We start from the raw sequence: 9,379 nt of genomic DNA, 5'->3' as shown, positions 1-9,379 counted from the left end.
GGCGCAGCACGCTCTCCCCTATTCGCTCACGAGGAGGCGGCGCCACTTTATCTGCATATTCATGAGCTTATTTATTATTCATGAGCTTTCCCGGGCCCCCCCAATATTTTTTATAAGTCCGCGCCCCTGGTTGTTAAGGTTTTTGTATGCTAATATAAACATCTTGAACTCTGACCAATAGCAAATTGGCAACCAGTGCAGTCCCCTGAGCACAGGTGTTACAGTATGTGCTGAAAAGGCCTTACTCCTGTCAGCAATCGTGCTGCAGCATTCTGCACTAACTGCAGCTTCTAGGTCTGGCACAAAGGAAGCCCCACATAGAGCGCATTGCAGTAATCCAACCTTTAAATAACGAGTGCATGAGCTACAGTGGTACCTTGGGTTACATAAGCTTCAGGTTACATACGCTTCAGGTTACAGACTCCGCTAACCCAGAAATATTACCTCAGGTTAAGAACTTTGCTTCAGGATGAGAACAGAAATCATGCTCCGGCGGCGCGGCAGCAGCAGGAGGCCCCATTAGCTAAAGTGGTGCTTCAGGTTAAGAACAGTTTCAGGTTAAGAATGGACCTCTGGAACGAATTTAATACTTAACCTGAGGTACCACTGTACTGTACTGTGGTCAAACTCTCTTGGTCCAGGAGTGGCCATAGCTGTTGAACTAGTTGCAGTTGGTAAAAGGCACATCTAGCCACTGAGGCTACCTGAGCCTCCACTGACAGAGCTGGATCTAGATTATTTAGAACAGATTAAAATCAAGTTATGGTATATACACAGCCAAGGTCTGTGGCCACCACTTTTCACAGGAAGCCTTTAAATTAGAAGATGTGAAAGCATGTCCCCCCCCCCCCAGGTCTTCCAACTTTAACTTCATTATCTTATATAGCCAGAGGACTTCAGTTTGTAGTTAGCCCTAAATCCATTGCTGTTTCTGCAGGAGTTGCTGTGTGAAGAGTCTATTTAATGGGAACCTTCAGCAAGAGAATATCTAATGCCCCAAAGGAAAAGGTAAGAACTTCTCCTCTGTAACTAGGGTCTTTGTTAAGATTGGCCCATGGGGCTTGAGACCTGGGTCTTTTGTGCTTCTTCTGAGATCTCCTGTTCCTTCCGATAAACCACTTTAAAACAACAACAACAACAAAACTTTGCTTATACAATGACTGGGCACACTGCAAACCACAGCTAATGACATCCCACCCAGGAAGTTGGTTGGTTGGCATCTGTCTGTCTTGAGAGACAATGGAGGAGTGCCCCTTTGGGGCTGACCTGTTGGAAGATTATGTCTGCTATGGCTGTAGAGACTGATACGGGTGAGACATGCTTTGTTGCAGCTAGGTCAGATGAATGCGTCTGATTGTGGTGCTGCAGATGCACCATCACATTTATTCTCTTTGTGTGACACCTAGTAGTCATTCCTCCCCTGGCCACTGCGATTGTTTGCATGATATTCCTGCACAGCAGGGTTGATGTTGCCATGTCACGTTTGCAGACATCTTTGTAGCACAGAGTTGGTCTCCCAACAGGCCTGGTGCCTGAAGCCAGCTCCCCATAGACCAAGTCCTTGGGGATGCTGCCATCTTCCATTCTGTAGACATGACCAAGCCACCCACATACAACCCTAATTTGCCCAGAGGTAATTTTATGTCACTGACGTTTGCCCCAAGTCTTGAAAGTACCAAGCAACACTCCTGAGTACAGACTATACATTTCAATAATATTTAAAGAACATTGCTTCCCCAAAAGAATACTGGGAATTGCAGTTTACCTCTCAAAAAGCTACAATTCTGAGCACCCTTATCAAACCACTGCTCCCAGGATTCTTTGAGGGTGTGTGCTTTAATGGATGATGTTTACACAGGAACTCTGTGTTGCTAGGTAGCTATGTTAAACACAATAATAAGAAACCATCTCAATTTAGTGACTGAATTAACTCCCTATTCTGAAACAGGTGTCTACTTATGAATCTGCTATACTTTGGCAGATGTTCATTCATCCTAGCTTTTTATTGAACAACTCACTTGGTAAGCATAGGTGACCAAGAATTCCATGCACATGGTAGAGGAAAAATGGAGCATGAGCTGATAGAAGGATGGATCCCTCCTTTGGGAGCCTGCTTGGTCTCCGTGCTAGCTGCAGAGAAAGTAATTTTTTCCTACTAGAAGGCAATTTTTTAAAAGTAAGTTGCTAAAACGTTAATGGTCCGAGTGTTCACTGTGGATGCAGAAGAGGAGGCTTTCCCTTCTTTGCAGCCAAGATGGCAGTGCAGACCTCTGGTTCCTTAGCAGGTGCATATATATTTTTTGGAGGCTAGCAAATTTTGTGGGTTTATTTTATAAAGCTGTGCTACCCCCCCCCCAAATAATCTGATTTCAAGCAATGAGAGAAACGAACTCGAACTACTTGCCTTCCATCTACAATAAGGTTTCTGTGGCTCCCTCTGTTCCAGCTTTGAGCTCTACTCACTGTAAATCTACATGCATACATGCTGCTTTCAGATCAGGTGAACTTGCACGTTCTGACATTTAAATTAAAATCTTGTGTGGATGACAAGTCAACACATTGCATTTTAATTTTTTTTTAAATAAAAAAAATATTGTACAAGAGAACATTGTACAGTGTGCCTCAAACATTTCTTTCTTTCTTTATGCCTTGGGTACACACCTTGAGAAAGCTGACAGTCTTTACATATCCTCGTTGGCTTGCAGATCACCTAGCAACAGTTTTCTTAAAAAAAAACAAAGTGTAAGCTGATTAAAAAACAAACATAATAATAACAAAAGGAATATCCATCACCTTTCCAGCTTTTTTTTGGGGGGGGGGGGACACACACAAGGCAGGCCAAACCAAAACTAGGATCCTTGCCAGCGAGACATACATCCATCATAAATCTTTCTGCTCGCCTCCCCCACCCACAATGCCTTCTCCTTAAGAGGTTGGAGAAGACCCCCGAGCTTTAGCTGCAAATCGCACCCAAACCCCATTCCAATCCACTTTCTCCCTTTGGGCCCTGCTGGAGCGCAGTGACGGAATATGCAACATTTCTCCAGTGGAGCTTTTAATTTTTTGGGGTTTTTGTTTCCGGGAGGCCTTTAATTGCAAAGCCCCAAACGAGGGGTCCCCTTAACAGCCTTAAGGAACATTACTATTATTATTATTATTTTGTTTTCTTCAGGGGCAATATACGCCCCCCTCTTCCCTGCCTCCGATCCTACCCCCCCCCCCGCCTATCTGACAGAATAGTTGCACAGGCTTCGCCTATTGGAATTCCTCCTGTGTGTGGACTGTTGCATTCAGTGTGGGCTCCTCCAGCTGCTCTCAAGAGGGAGAGTTGGGGTATAATATGGCAAATAACTGTGGTATAGTGTACATGTGTGTGGGGGGGGATGTGGTTTAACGTGGGGAGGAAGAGGATGAACCCCCCCCCCAAATTTCTACATCTCTCCCCTTCCCTTCCCAACATCTCCGGGAAACACAAGCAAAGGGAGGGATAAAAAAACCCGAGGTATCAGCATCAATCCCGTCCTCCAGCCCCACCCCTCCGCCTCTGACTGACGCTCCTTCCTCCAACCACGCCCGCCCAGGTCCTCCCCGCGGCCAATCAGAACGGAGGAGGGCGGAAGACTTCCCACCCACCCCTCCACTTCAAGGCTGGTTGAGCTGTGCAGGTAGGTTGCTGAGGGGGGTCTGCGAGCAGCTTCCGACGGCCGTGCGAGGAAAAACACCGGGGAGCCCCAAATTCAAGAGGGGGGACGCGTGAAGGGGGCGCAGCGGGTGTGGGGGACGCAGGTGAGCAGGCGGGGATGGGAGGAAGTTGGGGGGGCAGAGGGGGGTGGGGGCGTGACGTTGCAGATGCATGCTACCGGGTGGAGAAGCAGGAGGAGGAATGTAGCTGAGGGAGGAGAGGGGAGGGGGAGAGAGAGAGAGAGAGATTAGGGGGGAGGTGGGGGACCCCACTCCCTCCCTCTTTCCCGTCCCGTCCCCCCCTCCCCGCGCGAGTTCTTCTCGCATCCACGCGCGGGCATGCACACTCCGCCCCGTCCACAGAGCGCAGGGCCAAGTGGCTGGTGGGAGCCCCGCGCCTGCAACTTTGAGCGGGCAGGAAGAGAAAATGGGGAGCGAGAGGCGGAGTGCGCAGCCCTCTAGCCCTTGCAACTACTCCGAGGCAGGCCATGGCGGGGGGGGGGGGAGGAGAGGATGTGGGTTTTTTGGGGGGGGAGTTGGGGAAGAGGAGGAATGGTGGGCATGGTTATAATGGTGCGACTTCTCTCCCCCCCTCCCACCTCAACGCCGCCACTCACTCCGGACCCCACAGAAGTGCATTTGGCCCGTGGGATAAGGCGCAGTGTAAGCAACTTTCGAAGTGCGTTGCGAGGAGTAGCTGAAGGATCCCGATCAGCCTCTGTGTGCCCGCCCGTCCATTCTGCCCCACGTAACAGCGGGGTGTATATACGGTGTATATATATACCTATGTAGGCAACTGGCTACTCAAAGCAGGCCAGACTGAGGGACCTCCCTGTTATCTGCTGGGCCCCTGTCGGGATCTGAGCAGTTTCAGGAGGCGGTTTCCTTGTGGCCTGGGCCAGGATGGGTTTGAATCAGGGTCTGCCCCAGAGTCTTGCCCTGCTGGCCTTCAGTCCTGGAAAAATGCGAGATGATTTATTATTATTATTATTATTATTATTATTATTATTATTATTATTTATTTATTTTCACCGGTTTTCCTTTGCCACTGAGCAAGGGCAGCCTTCCTCTGACAGGTCTGGGGGCTTTGGGGCCAGAGAGTGCAGCGTCTTGGTGGGGTTGGACCCTGATGCCTCTCTTTTTGGAACTTAACAATGCTGGAGATGGTGCGGATTGTCAGGGAGCTCGGAAATCACTTTGAAAAAAAATGAAAGAAAGAAAGAATCTAGGTGTCTTTAATGAATTTTAATGAGTATGCTGTAGTTGTTATTTGGCAGTAAGAGCTACTTGAAAGTTGTGGTCCTAGGTGGAGTGGGGGGTGGGGGAGCATTCCTAGGATATTGTGGAAGTAGGAGAAGCATCACAAAAAAAGTATTATAATTTTTTAAAAAAATCTTAAAAGCAAGGGGAACATGGCATAGGGAAATGGCAGTTGCTCAGTGGTAGAACATATGCTTTGCATGCAGAAGGTCTCAGGTTCAATCGCTGGCATCTCTAGGTAGGGTTGGGAAAGACTGCTGTCTTTCCTTGGAGAGCCACTGCCAGTCAATGTAGTAGTTAATACTGAGATAGATGGACCGCAAGTCTGATCTCAGCCTATGGACCCCTCATCACAGGGTAACCTCCAATGTTCTTAAACTTTACCATTCCCTCAAATTTGCAGTGATGGATTTTTGTGTTTGTGCAGACAGAAGCATTGGGTTTTGGGGGGAAGGTGGAGCTTAAATATTAAAGATAGTTGTGGTAGTTCAGCCTAATAAATTCCAGTGAAATTCAGAATTCCACCATAAAACAAAGTTGGACTAAGAAACTAAAGGAATTAATTTATCTCCCCTCCCCACCACCCAAAGGACACACACACATTTTTGGAGGAAGGGTCAGGGGAATACCGCCTCCTTGCCCCCTTCTATTTGCAACAGATTGTGCCTTGCAGAAAGAAACATTGTAGCACCCAAGGAGAAGTCAGTTGCTCTGAATTTTTAAGGTGATTAATCCCTTGAGGGTTTTTAATTGGGTGCTGACATGTTTTGGATTCCTCATTGTTTCTCCGGAAACAATATGAGAGCACACAGGCACACTTCCTTTGAGCGCAAAAGCATTCACAGAAACCGGAGTGAAGAAGAACTTGTAAGATTGGTAGTTTCTGAGTAGTCAGAAGAACTTGCAAAAGTAGGGTTTTGTTTCAGAATTTTTTTAAACCTCTCTGAAATGTTACATGTACTTTAGAGCTGTATCTGCTCTGGTGTATAGAAACTGGACACCTGACTTTTGGGTGGGTGGTGAAATTCTCTCCTATCACACCTGCAAATACCTGTAATATGGAATACTGTACTAGCAATGTGGACTGATACTGGTCTTTTATAGCTAATCTGTTGCAACTTCCCTGGTGAACTGTCTTCCTTATAAAAGGAAACAAAAGTTTTGTAGGCATGTTTACTTACTACAAATAAATCTTAAGGTTGCCAATCCAAGATTTTGTAATATTCTATAATCTTAGTAAGCCACTGGATTTTCTTTATCATTTAAATATGCCCTGGACGTTGGGAAATGTTTAATGATATAGGCATTTAGCTGAATAGCAAAGGTTTATTTTCCATTGTGGATTTTATTGTTTTTAGTTGCCTTGGTCACTTTTTATTGCAAGGTGGGCTATGAATTTTAACAAATTCAGTGGAGTACAAAGCACAGTCTTCCCAAGTATGAGATTTTCACAAACAAGAGCTGCAACCCTTTATTGTCAGAAGGGTAGATGATCTTCGACGTTCACTTTTGAAATTAAATTTTATGGAATATAAAAGGTTGCTGATTTGATTTGTATGTTGGAACAAAAATGTTTTACAAAAACAAAAAACAACCAGGAGCAAATCCAAGACACATCAGAAGTGTGGAAGTGTCGGATTTTAAAAACATGGATATTGCTTTCAGCTGAGCAGTGTCAATTTCAGTTGTGCATTGTTCCTACCATTTAAAGTAAAATAGTAGTTTGTTTGGAAAGGCTAGTTTTGGATACAATCTGGAAATAAAACTAGTTATAAATTTTGCTTTATGGAGGAAGCTTCTGCTGTGTCTATGTGGCAATAGGTCCTTCAAAAATCCATACCTATGTATTGTTAGCTATATCAGTTGGGATTCTTCTTTATTTGGAATTAAAACTTCACTTTAATAAATCTGTTATTGGTAGTGTGAATGGTCTGGGAGGAGCAGCAGCAAGATAGGGCAACAATAAGCTGTTGTGAGTTTCATGGGACTTGGTTGACAAATGCTTGGCAGTGTCCTGAATGCCACAACTTAGAGTGGGGTGTGGACTCTTCTTATTTTAAGTACCATATTTTTCGCTCTATAACACGCACCAGACCATAACACGCACGTAGTTTTTAGAGGAGGAAAACAAGGGAAAAAACATTCTAAACGAAATAGTGGATATATGATTTTTGTGGTTCATGCTGTGGCCACAGACATGTGATCTGACAGTGAGTTTGGAGTAGCCCAATGCAAAAATCCTGAGGATCCATGTGGATCCATGTTTTGTAACCACGAAGGAGGAAAGGAAGGGGAACCATGGATCCTCTGCTCATGACTGCAGCAGATTCCCCCTGCCACCCGTAGGCATTCGCTCCATAACACGCACAGACATTTCCCCTTATTTTCTAGGAGGAAAAAAGTGAGTGTTATGGTGCAAAAAATACGGTATATGTTAACTCTTCTTTGAATTCAACATGGCATTTTAAACACCATATTCCAAACCCACCTCCTTCCAAGCTAGCACACTCACTCTGTGTGTAAACGTTTTTCTGTGCACACATCTGGCACCCGGGTTGTATTTTGGGTGGGGATTGTGTATAACAATGGGTAATGCATAAGTAACTGCTGTGCCTTACTCCAATAAGATCGGTGTATGGGCTAGGCACTATAGAAGTGAAGGTTGCAGCTGCTGCTGTACATTTCTACAACAGTGTTTTTGTCTTTTTCTTAATCAACGAAACATTTATTTTCATTTTCAGAAAGGGCATTAGATCCTTAATATAATTCTCCTTGTTACACCAGCATTCCACCAGTGTTTATGAGATCACTTGTATAATTTCCCACTCGTTTGTAGTGAGTAAAAATTTCCCCATAAAGAGCAGACCATTGGCAAAAGGCAATTGCATCCTAGTTCCCTGCTTGTTCACTTGATGCAAAAGACAGAGGTGAGGATAGCTGTGTGTGTAGCTATTATATAACTGTGTGCTGTAGTTTGGGGTTGCAAACAGAGGATGGAGTATGGTTCCACACAGCTTTAAGATAGGTTCCACACACACGCACACACACATTTTCAGTTTAACAGTACACCATAAACATTTTATCTCACAGTAATTTTTTTCAGACTTCCCAACCCAATCCTCAGCGACATCCTAATAAATTCTTGGCTTGCTGTATTAGCTTTCAGATAGGTTCCTGCAGGGCAGTGGAACTTGTAGCCTCTAGTAGTTGTTGGACTTCATCTCCCATCAGCCGTCAACCAGTATGACCAATGGGCGGGGAATTATGGGAGTTGTAGTAGTCCAACATCTGGAGAGCCACAGGTTTCCCACCCAAAGGTTGCTGGAAAGCACAACTGCTGGTTGGTTGGCTAGCAAGCAAGTGGAGGAGGGGAAGGACAATTGCTTCCTGAATTATTGTTTGCAAAACTAGGGAAAATATTCTGGGGAAAAACCCATCGGAATTTTAGCAGTATAGTGTGTTTCCATTTCTTCTGATCTTCTCCAATTTTGCCCTCCTGCTCTCTCATATGCTAGATACAGTCATGTATACTTTATGTGTCCCATTTATTTCTACTGTTATATTCATTTTGTTGCAGGTGCCAGTTTCCTTCTTTCTCAAAATAAGAGAGATCTTACTGCACTAAAGAAACTCCTTGATTACGGGATTCCACATCACTCTTGGACACTATGGATTCTGCCACAGTGTGCTATAAGGTAAGATTTTATGTTTCTCAATAGTGGGGGGGGGGAGTTCAGAAGAGGTTATTTTGAATCTGGGTGCAGCCCCCAAAGCTGTTTGGATTCAGTTGTCAAAGTGAGATGCATTTGCAGTGCTATCTCCTGCTAGAGGAGAGTGATTGTCTGTAAGTCTTTTCCAGTCAACACTACAACTATTTAACAGGAAAATATAATACAATTCATTCTTTACTGATGTTGGTTAGTGCCCGGGAAATATATTCTAATTCAGTTTAGGTGGTTAGATCACTTTTCTTTCACCCCACATGTTGCAAAAGTCAGTGTTGAAAAATGTTGTTTTTTTCAGAAGCACACCACCAGCTGAAAGATTATGCACTAGGTCATTCCTGTTGTCTCTGTTCTGAAACCTTTCCATGTCATGCATAAGTTGCAGAAAGACTATTATTATTATTATTATTATTATTATTATTATTATTATTATTATATTGCCTTTCTCTGTAGCCTGCCCACCCCTTGCATTAGGGCAGTCCTAGTGCCTTCCAGGTGTTGTTGGACTCGAATTTTCATCAGCCCCAAGCAGCATTGCCAGTGGCCAGGGATGATGGAAATTTTAATCCCAACAACATCTGGTGGCCTCCACATATTCCTCAGCCCTGCATCAGGGAACCAGTTGCATGGTGGAAGCCTGAAGTTTCAATCTCTTAACAAATTATACATTGTTTTTGTCCATTTGGAGAGTCCATTTTTATATAAAGCAGCTT

At 44.6% G+C, this 9,379-nt stretch overlaps 1 protein-coding gene across 15 annotated transcripts in view; it reads left to right on the top strand.

The window, feature by feature from the left end:
- The first annotated feature begins 3,596 nt into the window (after window positions 1-3,596).
- Window positions 3,597-9,379, top strand: part of KANSL1 (KAT8 regulatory NSL complex subunit 1) — a 150,303-nt gene continuing 144,520 nt past the window's right edge. For 5 of the 15 annotated variants that reach the window (XM_083471611.1, XM_083471606.1, XM_083471604.1 and 2 more), the window contains exons 1-2: window positions 3,597-3,665; window positions 8,519-8,636. The gene's annotated coding sequence lies outside the window, so the exon portion shown is untranslated. Of the gene's footprint in view, window positions 3,787-4,317; window positions 5,299-8,518; window positions 8,637-9,379 lie in introns of those variants that run through there. The other 10 variants (XM_083471612.1, XM_083471619.1, XM_083471609.1 and 7 more) reach the window with 7 other exon arrangements.

This window comes from Podarcis liolepis (genome assembly GCF_965112155.1).
Source record: "Podarcis liolepis genome assembly, chromosome: 13".
Taxonomy (NCBI): Eukaryota; Metazoa; Chordata; class Lepidosauria; order Squamata; family Lacertidae; genus Podarcis; species Podarcis liolepis.
The sequence above is the reverse complement of the archived record's forward strand: the minus strand, read 5'-3'. Positions and strand labels throughout refer to the sequence as shown.